Genomic DNA, 12751 nt, shown 5'->3' on the forward strand with positions numbered 1-12751 from the left:
GTCCAAAAATCTATCCATTTCTTCTAGGTCTTCTGATTTGTTGGCATGTAGTTGCTTGTAATAGTTCCTGATTATTCTATATATATTTGAGGTATCCATTTTTTTCCTTTTCATCTCTGATTCTGTTGATTCATATCTTCTCCCTCCTTTTTTGATTAGTTGAGCTAGTGGGGAACCTATTTTGTAGATTTTCTCAAAGAATCAGGTATTTGATTTATTGATCTTATATATTGGTCTTTTGGGCTCTGTTTAGTTTATTTCCTCCCTAATTTCGATTATTTCTTTTTTCCTACTGACATTGGGATTACTTTGCTGTTGTTTTTCTAGCTTCTACAGATGTATAACCATAAGCTCGTTTTGCTTGGTGCATTTCTAATTTCTTGACATAAGCATTGATTGAGATGAACTTTCTCCTTAACACGACATGGATCATGTCCCATAAAGTTTTGATATGTTGTGTTTCTTCAATAGTCACTTGATCATTACATAGTATCCTTCTTCATCTCTTTCAATATTTTTCATGCCAAAGTCCATTATCCAATATAAGAATGGCTACACTAGTTTTTTTTTTCCTTTCTATTAGCCTGGAATATCTTTTTCCATCTTTCCATTTTCAGTTTCTGCATATATTTGTTAGTGAGATGTGTCTTTTGTAGGCGACAGATTGATGGGTTTTGTTTTTGGATCCAGTCTGCTAATCTATAATGTTTGATTAATGAGTTTAAGCCCTTTACATTCAGAGCTAATATCGGTAGTGATTTGATCTTGTCATTTTAGCAATGGGTTGTTCATTGCTTGATTTAGTTTTCTTTTTTCATTTTATTGGGACATACTCCACACTTGCTTTTTAATTTGGTACTATTCATTTACTCTGTCAGCAGGATGCTTTTAAGTAATGTTTATAGGGTAGGCACTATAGTGGTGAAGTCTGAGCTTTTGCTTGCTTCAGAAGTATTCTCTTTCATTTTCAAAGACAAAGGAAAGATTTGCTGGGTAAATTTTTCTGGGCTGACAATTTTTCCCTTTTAGGATCTGGAGTACATCACTCCATTCTCCATAGCCACTGCTCCTGACTCACCACTCTCCACCCCCTGTGATCTCGTGCTGTGGTTACACCATTGCCTGCACAGTCTTTCTCCCACTCCCCGTTTGAGCACTAACCGGGAGTGGGAGATACCAGCTGTCCTTAATCACAGGATTGTCAGTGGTGCTGGTTTTGCTGGAACCTGCTGACCATTAGGTCTGGGGGCCACCCAATTCTATTTTGGGTGGAACCTGTAGTATGCCAAGTTGGTACTGTTTTCCTGGTGGGATCAGTGCAATGTGTTAAGCAAGAAGTGATTTCTCCCCCCAGCTTAGTACGTATGCAGCTTGCTGTTGTTTCTCCAGCCCATAGCCTTTGCCTCAGTACACACAATGGCACCTGATACAGCATTAGTGCTGGTAGGAGCTGTGAGATCCACCCTGTTCCAGCACGATTGCTTGGGCTCTGCCACTCTGCTTCTGTTCAAGTGCTCAAGGTCAGATTAAGCAAATTAGCAGGATGGACAGTTCAATGGATGGAGTCACCTTCTGAGTTCCTGGTAATCTTCCCTTCCCACCTGACAGCTGGCAAAGCTCCAGTCACCAATCACCACTGAAGTATCTGACCACTGCAGCACTGCTCATCTGTCTGTGCTGTTTCTCCATGTCCACTGATCTACAGGTGTCCCTCTGCCATCAGCCTGTCTCCTATTTCCTGGGATCACTGCCCTCTCCACCTCAACTCAGGCAATCCTCCTTCTGCTTAAACCTGGCCGCACCCTGTTTGACTGTCTTTGCCCTCTCCCTAATGTATTTCTTAATTTTAAAATTTTCTTTCTTAATTTTTAATTTTTCTCAATAAATCCTTAAATTTATCCCTTGGGAATGTCTTATTTCATTTTCAGTAAAGTTAACAGAATGATCTTTTGTATTTTTCTCTATAATAGCTTATTGACAAAATATTGTGAAAATATTGATTTCTAAGTATAATGTTATATCTTGATAGTTGCTTGAGTAAATATCGTATTTAATTTTAAAAGGTGGAAAAAGCATAAGGATTTGTATAGAAGGAATTGAACTGTCATTATTCACAGTTGATATAACTGTCAATAGAAAATCCAAGGGAATCTAAAGATAAATTTTTTGAATTAATGATGAATTCAATCTATGAAAATCACTTAGATGTATTTTCATAGAAAACCATTTTAAGTTAAATGGAGCAGATGCTGTGATGTCTGTACTATATCCTACCAGCCAACCTAATTTCAGCACAGCAGTGGTGGACAGTTCCCTGGTCCACACCACCACCCCCCCCCAAAAAAAAACTTGCTGTGGAATCTGCATTCTGTGTCAGGGTGCTCACTCAAATCACTCCTTGCACAGAGCTTCTCAGAAGTTACTGGGCATTCAGTCTCTGGAGGTGTAGGTTGGTTGGTTGGTTGGAACTGAGTCTGCCCCTCAGTGGGAGAATCCTTACATCCACTCTCTGTTTGCTATGAGATGGAATCCCAGCTGTCCACAGTGGAGCAAGCTCAGTAGCACATGTCAGCAGCTTTCCTCCTTTCCCTGATCCACTCCACCACCTGCATCTTCAGATCACTTCCAAACTTCAGATCACTTCCTCCTGCTTGTACACTTCTGTTTGCAGCTGTCTTTTATTTAAGGTATGTAGAAGCAAAGGTCATTCACAATAACATCAAATGATACCAATAAATAAGTTAATCTTATCATATATAACAGCACTCTGCAGAGAACTATCATGTATTGTGAATGGGTGGGCCTTTGGCACTGCGCTTAAGATGCTACTTAGGGCCCTCGTCCCCTATCAGAATGCCTGGCCTTGAGTCCAGAATACAAATTCCAGCTTCCTGATAATGTGCACTCTGGGAGGTAGTAGGTGATGTCGCAAATACTTGTGTCCCCACCATCCATGTGGGAAATCAGGATTGAGTTCTGAGCTATTAACGCAAGCCTAGAAATTGTAGGCATTTGGGGAGTGAACAACTACATGGAAATTCTCTGTCAGCCCCTGTCTCTCTGCCCTTCTTTGAACAAATAAAAATAGAAGAAATGTTTAGAATTTGTAATGAGGAAGATAGATGTGCTTTTTTAAATGTGACAGACACTAAAATTATATGTTAAAAGGAAAAATGGGGCAAGGGCCATATAGAAACTCAGTAGTACTACCTCACCTTTTAATTTTGTAAATTTAAAACTATGATGAAATGGCATGTTTTAAAAATTAAAACATTGTGAAATATAAAGAAGAAATAAATTAATGGACACATATTAAGCATATGAGAAGTGGAAGACTACACATGATTAAGATAATAGTTCATCTAAAACTGATCTATATATTAAATGTAATCTCAATAAAAACTCAAAGAAACTTTTAAAAAGAAACATGGCAAGCTAATTCTAAGATTCCATAAAAATTCAAAGATTAAAGTACCGTTAAAATATTGTTGAAGAAAATGGGGCATGAAACATGTGCTAACAAATGCTAAGATCTTTTGAAATTGCAGAAATAAATTGATCTAGTGGTGACACAATAAACAAACAGACCAGCAGAACGGCACTGACAGCCACAAAGAGGTCCCTAACTGTAGAATCACTTTGCTCACTACCACGGCAATAGCAAAGAGGGAGTAGATGCTATTCTTTTTAACAGAAGGTTCTGAAACTAGTAGAATGCATTTTAAAAGATGATGTAATTACTATTTCACACCATACATACAAACCAACAGCACACGGATTATAGAACTGCACAAAGCAAAACCAAAAAAAAAAAAATTACTGAAGGCAATACAGAAAAAATTATCTATCTTCAAGTGCTTAGGTTAGGAAAGGCTTCTACCACAAGACCCTCTCCAAAAACATGTTAACCATAAAGCACAATTTAAAATGAATAGTTCTGCTCCTCAAAAACTCTATCACATATGTGACAGAGCTCATACACATATTACATAAATCTGTAAGACAAAGATCATCCAACCAAAAAGTAAGCAAGACATTTGTTACAGTCATTTCTAAGCTTAGTAGCCAGCAGCAGTAACAGTGGGTTGAGCAGTGTGTTAGAGGACCTGGGTTGGAGTTCCATCTACTTTGCACTCCTGATCTAGCTTTCTGCCAATGCACTTGGAATGCAAGGCAGCATACGAAGGCCCAAGTGCTTAGGTTCTTGCTACTCATGAAGCCAATCCCAGGTAGAATCCGTGGCTCCTAGTTTTGGCCTAGTCCAGCTCTGGCTGTAGCAAGAATTTGAGCAGTGAAATTGCAGATGGAACGAGTTCCCTTGTTTGTCTCTTCCCCTTTTAGTTTAGCCTTTCAAATGAATTTTAAACGAGTTTTAAGAATCCTGCAACAGTTATTTGTTGCCTCTCGCTATTTCTGTGGGTCAGATTGAGGAGTAGCACCACTGGATAGGACTCACTTGGTGTTTCTAAGGACAGTTGCCATCAGACAGTGGCTGGGACTGGGTTTCTCTTGGGGCTTCTTCATCCACCATTTCAGTGCTTATACTAACAACATTTAAATAACTGGGAGGTGAGATGAAACATCAAGCGCCTTCTATTACCACTCTGTATCGCTGTAATCTTTCTACCTTATGCAGAAAGAATATGTGCCAACCTGACAGAGAGGGACAGCCTCATTAAAGCCACATTATGTTTATGTTCCACTTTGTAAATGTCATCACCAGGTTGAACCCATATTTTAAAAAATGCAACATAACTCCATCTTTTGTGAAAAGGGTGTTGAAGTATATCTGTGGTTATAATTTGAAACCATCTCAGACAATCTTTTCTCACGATTTACTGTGATTTCTTCCATAAAAATACTCCATAAAACGTACTTCCATAAAACATACTCCACTCCAATCTTCACACAGACCACTTACATCAGGTTCAGATTTGAGAACCAGGGAATTACTGATCTACAGGTGGATCCAGGTGCAGACAACTTGTTCTGATGCAATTTCACAGGGTTAGCACCTTGAACAGAGTTTCCCTGAATCTGAAAACCTGAGAATTTATTATAGAGTTTATCATCAGACACACACAACATGCAGTGGTAGGACAAGTGAAAGATGAGTGCTGCGTGCACTCCCTTTTTTATTTTTTTAAATTTATTCATCAATTACATTGTATTATGTGACACCGTTTCATAGGTACTGGGGTTAACAGAAGAATACTGGGAATAAAGAATTTCAGAAACCCATGTGGACACTTCTCAGCCAACTGATTACATCATCCCATGACCCAGGCAGACTCTTGGTTTTGTCTGCTGTGCCCATATTTCACTCTCCAGATGGCTATGATGATCAGGTCTTGGCCAAAGCCAGGAGCCAGGAGCTTCATCTGGGTCTTCCATGTGAGCATAGTGGACCACCAGGTAACAGAATAATCTGCTGCTGCATTAGCACAGAGCTGGCTCAGAAGAGGAGCAGCCCAGACATGAAGTGACGCCATATGGAATGCTGACAATGCAGGAGGCAGCATTACACGTTATATGACAGTGCTAGTCCTTGGCTTACTTTCTTTACCTAGATGTTTCAGAGTACAACTGAGTCTTTATTTGTATTTTTTTCTGTTCCTTTTAGCCAAAACTTACATGATTCTTTTTCAACTATCGATATAAATTGGTTTAAAGAACACTATGTTCAGCAAAACTCACATCAATTGCATTGAAGGCATGCCTCTTCTATTTTGTTAAATATTTATTTTATTGGAAAGGAAGATCAGATTTACTGAGAAGAAAAGACAGAGAGAAAGATTGTCCATATGCTAGTTCACTCCCCAAATAGCTGCAACAACTAAAGCAGAGCTGACCCAAACCCAGGAGCTTTTTCTGGGACTCTGACATGGGTACAGGGTCCCAAAGCTTTACATCATCCTTTATTGCTTTCCTTGGCCACAGCAGGGAGCTGGAAAGGAGGCGGAGCGACTGGGACATACACCCATGCCTATTTGGGTGCTTGCAAGATGAGAATTTCGACACTGAGGAATTGAGCCATTATGCCAGGTCCCCTTCTTTCATTTTGAGATTACTACTTCCATTTCACGTGCACATTTAAGGATCTTTTCCTTATGTTTGATTGAAGAGAGCTTGATTATCATGTGTCTTGGTGAAGATCGCTTTTGGTCAAAATTGTTGGGAGTTCTGTGACCTTCCTGGATGTTGTTTCCTAATTCTTTCTCCAGATTAGGGAAATTTTCCCTTATTATTTCAGTGAATACACCTTTAATACCAGCTTCTCTTTCTGCACCTTCTGTGACTCCCATAACTCTTAGATTTGGCCTTTCAATTGTATTTTTCAATTCTTGAATACTTTTTTTGGCCTGATCCAGCTCTACTTCCAGTTTTTTGTTTATTTCACTCTGGGGACAGGATATATCTTCCCATTCTGAGATTCTTCCTTCTGCCTCCTTCATTCCTTTTTGGAGACTCTCCACTGTACTTTTAATTTGCTACACTGTATTCTTCATTTCTTACATATCAGCTTTCATTTGATTCATTTCCAGAGTGTCATATTCCTTAAATTCCTTGAACGCCTGCTTTACATGCTTCTCATTGTTGATAAGAAGTTTTATAACAAGTGTTTTGAAATCTGTATCTTCCACTTTCTCAATGACTTCCACAGTGAATTCTGAAGTTGGTAAAGGCTTTTGCCCCTTTGCAGAGGAGTCTTCAGTAATATTCACTGTGCCTTTCTCTCTTCTTTTTCCCTTGGTCATTGTACTTCTGGTTAACAGAACCTTCTCCTTGGGGCAGGTTTCTAAGCTGTGTCACCCACAAGTCTACAGTTCAATTTTACTTACTGCAGTTGGTACATGGCTCTTTTTTTGCAGTCACTTGTGTCACTCCCTCCAGCAAATTCTAGGTCTGGGTTCTTATGTTAGATTTCCGCCATGGTCTCCAACACCCCAGCTCCTGGCTCACCAGTCTCCACCTCCTGTGATCCCATGCTGAGGCTGCACCATTGTCTGGGCAGCCTTCTTCCACTTCTGGTTCGAGCAGGTCCCAGGGTTATGGAGACAGCAGGTGTCCTGTATAGCTAGGTTGTTGGTGTTGCTGATCTTGCCAGAACCTATTGGCTGTTAGTTCTGAGGGGCACATGGCCCTATTTTGACCCATACAATGCCATAGTCAGTACTATTTTCCTGTAGGACCAGTGCAATGCACTGAGCTCAATGAGTTCTCACCAAGTTAAGCACATGTACAGCTCAATATTGTCCCTATAGTCTTAAATTCTTTGCCTCATTGTAAGAAATAGTGCCTGATGTGACAGTACTAGAGTTTTTGATCTGTTGGCCATCACATAGTCAGAAATGAGTTCACTCCAAACTCTGTGCACGCATAGTCTTGCCCCATAGCTCTTGCCTCCTTAAACAAAATGACGCCCAATAAGGTTCTAGGGGACAGACTCTTAATGATAGGATGTATTCATTTCTTTCACTGGAAGTCCATCTTTGTTCTATATGCATAAAGACATACAGCACTTTGTCTCCATATCTGAACATATCAGTCCCTACTACACTTCCATTATATATCTCCTAAAATACAGAACCAGCGATCACAGTCAATAACAGTGTGAAAATAATAAATTGTCATCAGCATGAGGTTAACAAACATGCACAAAAATAAAAATGCATCACAACAGTGGTGAAATGGAAATCAAAAACCTTCTTGTCAGAATAGATGCTAGTGCAACTCACTCATTTCTTACCAACATTTCACTAAAGGCCATCAGACTCCTGCTGCCATCTTCATCAAAGTCCACCTGCTGACCAACCCAGAACTACCTGTTCAGTTTCCAAATTTGGATATAGCACCATATTATTCTATTTCCAAAGTTGGAATTACTATTATGACATAAAAACAAGTCAACATACACTTAGTGGTGGTTTAAAACAACAATCAGCACACTCTCGCCCAAACGCTTGTGGATCAGAATTCAGGACTGTCTTCTGTAGACAAAGTAAGTTCTTTTAATGATATGTGAGATAATGGCTTAGATTGTAATCTTCTCAAAGACAATTGCATTTTTCTGGCACCTGGGCTGAGATGAGTCAGGGTGGGGGTGGGGATTCGAACAGCTGGGGCTACCAGCTCTCTCACACATGATTCTACCCTTTCCTTTCCTCCTCCAACCGAACTTCTTACCCTCCACCACTCTCCAGTTCCTTTGTATGGTGCGTCCAAATACAAGAATAGTAATTTCATAAAATAAGAGCCCCTTTATGACAACTTAGAAATACAAAGACAAATTCCAAAGCAAGTAGAGAAACAGATAGAAAATCAGGAGTCATCAGTGATCCACCTTGGCTATCAGGCCAACTACTTCTGATTTTTGTTGATGTTGTTGTTCTGAGAGTTCCAGCAATCCAGCTGGTAGCTCCATTGAGTCAAATCAGGTGAATGTGACATATGCTGACACCAGGCCTCATCCCTCAGTCCCACTGAGTGTTTCCTGCAGCAGCCCTGGAGCTGTGCTGCGCTACTGTGCCAGCATCTTTCTCCTCCTTGTCTAGTGTGTGGAGCCTACTCAGTTCATGGCCACTGAGCCAAGAAACACCACGGATGGAGTGCACTTGGAATAATCTTCAACCAATACAAAGAGAAAATGAGTAAATACTCCAGCCTATGGATAAGAAGTATAAAACAGTGCTGTGTGACACCTTATGCTTGCTTCTATTTAAGAAAAATTGTGGCCAGCACAATGGTTCAACTGGCTAATCCTCTGCTACAAGTTCCAGTCTCCCAAATGGGCTCCAGTTCATAACCCCACTGCTCCACTTCCCATCCAGCTCCCTGCCTATGACCTGGGAGAGCAGTGGAGGACAGCCCAAAGCTTTGGGATTCACCAGTAATATGGGGACTTGGGAGAAATTTTTGGCTTCTAGATCAGATAAGGTCAGCTCCAGCACTGTGGCCATTTGGAGGAGTGAACCAGCAGATGGAAGACCTTTGTCTCTCTTTCTCTCTGTACATCTGATCTGCCTTTCCAATACAAACAAATAAATCTAAAAAAAGAGAGAGAATTATGAAATCTTCCCTATTCCCCAAGCTCAAATTTCACTGCCATCAAATGAACAGACATTTCCTCCAGCCAAGAGGTAGAATCCAAGCAGAATACTGTGGAATGGCTCCACACTGGCCAGGGACATGCATATTGACCAACTCTTGGAAGACATTCTTAGAGCAGCCAAGGGAAGAGTGAAACCAAAGTAGACAAAGGGAAACTCTGGGAAACAGGAAGATTTATCATTCTAAGTTATTTTTTAACTTACCGTACAGGAATCAAAAACTTCACATAAAACAACTTGGGATCAATGAAATATTGCATGATTTTAAAGAAAAAAGGGAGCTTTAAATACATAAAAGATATTTACAACAAGATTACTAAATGCTGCAAGTACTTTCCAAAGAACTCTGTTTAATTGCTGTATGTAGAGAAAATCAAGGACACAGTGGTTTCATCATAAAAGGTCAAAGCTGAAGCCAGGAGATAGATGAAAGGGATGCGTGGCAATACAGTTGGTTGATATAAACAAAGATCCCAAAGAAACTCTGATCACAGGGCAATAGGGCCAACAGAATCTGTAGAGGATTTCATTATTCAGCAATAGGAAGAACAATTTGAAAAGTCTTGGTATGCCAACATAGTTAAGAGAGAGAAAAATAAAATGGGAGAAGTTGATAATTATGAAAAATAGAAAATAAAGATCCAATGCAAAAATAAATTGATCAGCATTTAAAAATATCCAATGAAACAGAAGATAGCAATACTATGAGTCATTAACTATGCTTAAGATTTCTTTGCTTTGGAGATGTTCTGGTTTCTATTATTATTAGTTAATTACAAATGTCATGTGCTCTAACCATGAAAGACTGGAGGGCTCTTTCCAGGCTGTCCTGTGTGGTCTTCACAGTGATACTAACATATGAGACAATATCACATTTAGATAATACTAACAAGGGTTCAATCTCTCTTCTACAACCATCATGTGAGGGGGTACTAAATGAGGAATGCCATTGCACCCATTATTACTATGAAAAAAAAAAAAACCAGAAATCTGAGGCAGAGAAAGATTTAGTGTTAAAACTATGATCTAACCTCAGGGATTGTACAGTCAGAACACATTACCTTCCTTTAACCATGAAACTGTCCTGAATCTGTAAATATCTCCTTACTCAAAGGAGTATGAAAGTAGCTGATGCTGCTTTAGAAAGTTCAAGTGGGAAAAAGAGATCTAAAAGATAAGTTCATTTTGCTGCAAAATTTCTGAGATTCATGCACAATCTTTCTAATACACATTTTCATTGACTTCCTTTAATTTGATTATTTGAAAGGTGGAGGCTTAGGGAAATGCTTCCATCCACTGCTTCACTCTCTAAATGTGAAGTGGAAGCCTTCAATGGTGAACTCCATCTGCGTCTATCATGGCAGGGACGCAGTGCCTTGATCTGTTGACCCTCAGGGGAGACATCAGAGCTGGGACTGAAATCCAGGACTTCCAAGTCTTATCTGCTGTACCAAAAGCCCATTATTCCATTTTTTATTAACTTCCTAAAGACCTCTCTTATGCATGGATTTTAAATCTCTTTGCATCAAAGTAAGGCTAATTTTATCTTTTTAAAAAGATTTATTTATTTTTATTGCAAAGTCATATATACAGGGAGGAAGAGAGACAGAGAGGAAGATCTTAGGTCTCTTGATTCACTCCCCAAGATGCTGCAATGGCTAGAGCTGTGCCAGTCTGAAGCCAGGAGCCTGGAACTTCATCCAGGTCTCCCACACAGGTGCAGAGTATCAAGACTTTGGGCTGTCCTCGACTGCTTTCCCAAGCCACAAGTAGGGAGCTGGATGAGAAGTGGGGCTGCTGGGATTAGAATCAGTGCCCATATTGGATTCCAGTGCATGCAAGGTGATGACTTTAGCTGCTAGGCTATCATGCCAGGCCCTAATTTTATCTTGAAGTCTTATATGCATACAGCTAGAAACAGATACAACACAGATATACGACCTTGGAGAGAATAAACAGGCTAACAGTAAAGTGCTACATAGGAAACTAAATTTTGACAATCACTAATTTTCTGGGTAGATAATTATTTTCCTATATATTCCACAGTTGCTATTTCTTTGTAACTTGTATACTTAGCTGAAAATAACATTGGTCACATATCAAGGCTAAGTGTGTTTCTCAATATATCTATTTTATCATAGAGTGGTCTGTCAGTATCCAATGGGAATTGGCTTTGGGTCTTTCACAAATTCCACAACACCCACTCAAGTCCCTCAGTGAGCATAGCATTCACTTGTAAACATATCCTCAAGGCCCAGTAGGATGGCTCAGTGGCTAAATCCTTGCCTTGCATGCGCTGGGATCCCATACAGGTGCCAGCTCATGTTCCAGCTGCTCCACTTCCCTCCCAATTCTGTGCCTAATGCCGGGGAAAACAGTGGAGGATGGCCCAAAACCTTGGGACTCTGCAATGACGTAGGAGCTCAGCCGTGGTTATTGTGGCCACTTGGGGAGTGAGCCAGAGGGTGGAAACTCTTTCTCTCTGTATCTTCTTTTCTCTGTAAGATCTGCCTTCCAAAGAAAAATATATAAATCTTTAAAATTTTCAAATAAAAATAAATAGATCCTGTAGTATGCTTTAAACCACTTCTAGATTACTTAGAATATCTGAAACAATAAAAATGCTCTGTGAACGGTTGCTGCACTATCCTCTGTAGGGAACACTCTGTTGGTCACTGAGGCACTGAAGGTAAGTCAACACCAAGGATGCTTGGATTCCGTATCAGAATGCCAGGTTCAAGTTCTCATCACTCTGCACTGCCCATCCAGCTGCCAGCCAATGTGCCTTGGAGGCAGCAGTCGTTTGCCCACCTACACCTAAGTTCCTTCTGCCCAGCTGGAGTCCTAGGCTCCTGGCTTAGCCTGACCTGGGTCTGGTTGTTGTAGTTATTCAGGTAGTGAGGCAGCAGATGGAAGATCTCTTTCCACCTTTCTCCCTCTTTGTGACTCTCTGCCCCACTGCATTTGAAATAATTAATTAATTGACCTTTTAAAAAGTTAATTAAGCTTAATTGAAAGACAAAATGACTTGAATAAATGTAAGGATATAGGCTATTTATTGCACTGGTTAAACTGAGGACGATAATGCTATCAATTTTCCTCAAATTGTGAATTTATCAGTGTCAATTACAATGTATAGGTGCTTTGATAACTTTTATAATTAATCAAGTATGTCTAAAGCAATATGAAGGAATAACCAGGTCAAATGTATAAAGGTAACTGAAAATTTCAAGATAAAATTTGCAATGCCAGCGATCGTAACACAGAATGAAGATAAAGACGCGAGGGAACCAGACAGCAGAAGACAAAAAGAAAGAAGGAAAGGAAGGTATCGTAGAAACGAGCAAATGAGCAAAAGCAAGAAGAGGAAGCAAGGAGGGAAGATGGAAGGCAGGCAGGCTCACACGTGACGCTTCAGAAGGCGCCACTCAAGAAACATGAGACAAAGCAACAGTGAAAGGAGCGAGGTATTTTGCTGCTCACGTCTTTTAGAAAATTTGCATACCTTGCTCCTCCCTCAATATTAGAGTCTCAAAATCCATTCTGTCAAATAAGGATTGCAATAGCTCCAACTTCATGGTAAAGTCCATGAAATAACCCATTTACATTTCTGAGGATGTAGTCTAGCCTATGATAGTCAC

This window comes from Ochotona princeps, chromosome 2 (assembly GCF_030435755.1).
Source record: "Ochotona princeps isolate mOchPri1 chromosome 2, mOchPri1.hap1, whole genome shotgun sequence".
Taxonomy (NCBI): Eukaryota; Metazoa; Chordata; class Mammalia; order Lagomorpha; family Ochotonidae; genus Ochotona; species Ochotona princeps.